The following is a 1,391-nucleotide window of genomic DNA, read 5'->3' as shown; positions in this document are numbered from 1 at the left end:
TCGGTCACAGTGGACCAGACCAGACCGCACCCGCTATCCAAATCAATGGTGGACATCGAGGTAAACGGGTGCGGGGTTAAATGTTTAATTGACAGTGGAAGCACGGAGAGTTTTATCCACCCTGAACTAGCACAACAACTCTCTCTAATGGTGGTCCCTGCTCGGGGCACCATCTCTATGGCTGATAAAACCCAGACATCGACCATTATGGGTTACTGCGCGGTACAATTGTCCGTTAACGGAACTGTATACGATCATTTTAAATTACTAATCATGAAGAATCTATGTGCGAGCGTGATCTTGGGCCTGGATTTCCAGTGCCATCGCCAAAGCATCACGCTCAATTACGGTGGGTCCCAGCCGCCCCTCACAGTGTGCGGTCTGGCTACCCTGAAGGTAAAGCCGCCTTCGCTATTCACGAACCTTACTCCCAACTGCCGGCCAATAGCGACCAAAAGCAGGAGGTACAGCTGGGAGGACAGGCGGTTTATCGCGACCGAGGTAGACAGGCTCCTGAAGGAGCGCATTATCGAACGCGCCCAAGTGGTGGTGGTGAGGGGTAGCGAGAAGAAGCGGATGGTGATAGATTATAGCCAGACGGTTAATCTATACACCCAGCTAGACGCCTACCCGCTACCCCGCATATCCGAGATGGTGAACCAAATCGCCCAATACCGGGTGTTCTCCACCATCGACCTCAAGTCAGCGTACCACCAGCTCCCTATCAGACCAGAGGACCGCCCGTACACCGCCTTCGAGGCGAACGGACGCCTCTACCAATTCCTCAGAGTCCCCTTTGGGGTGACGAACGGGGTCTCGGTCTTCCAGAGGGAGATGGACCGCATGGTCGATGACCACCACTTGCAGGCAACCTTCCCCTACCTCGACAACGTCACCATCTGCGGTCACAACCAGCAGGATCACGACTCGAACCTCGAGAGGTTCCTGAAAACTGCACAAAAACTCAACCTCACTTACAACGAGGACAAGTGCGTTTTCAACACCACGCACCTCTGCATACTAGGCAGCGTGGTGGAGAATGGGGAAATCGGACCAGACCCCGACCGATTGCGCCCCCTACGGGAGCTGCCCCTGCCCAGCACTCCCAAAGCCCTGAAAAGGTGCCTGGGGTTATTTTCTTATTATGCCCAATGGGTCCCCAACTACTCCGACAAAGCCCGCCCCCTCTTGAAAGCATCCTCTTTTCCGCTCTCTGCTGAGGCCCACGCCGCCTTCAAAAGCATTAAGCGGGATATTGAGCGGGCCACGCTACAGGCAGTGGACGAGAACACTCCCTTTCAAGTGGAAAGTGATGCGTCTGACTTTGCCTGGCGGCCACCCTCAACCAGGTGGGGCGGCCCGTATCTTTCTTCTCGAGGACCCTCCAAGGG

Source organism: Somniosus microcephalus, chromosome 4, assembly GCF_052327205.1.
Source record: "Somniosus microcephalus isolate GS21.2 chromosome 4, FLI_Smic_1.0, whole genome shotgun sequence".
In the NCBI taxonomy this organism is placed as follows: domain Eukaryota; kingdom Metazoa; phylum Chordata; class Chondrichthyes; order Squaliformes; family Somniosidae; genus Somniosus; species Somniosus microcephalus.
Note: the sequence above shows the minus strand (reverse complement) of the source record.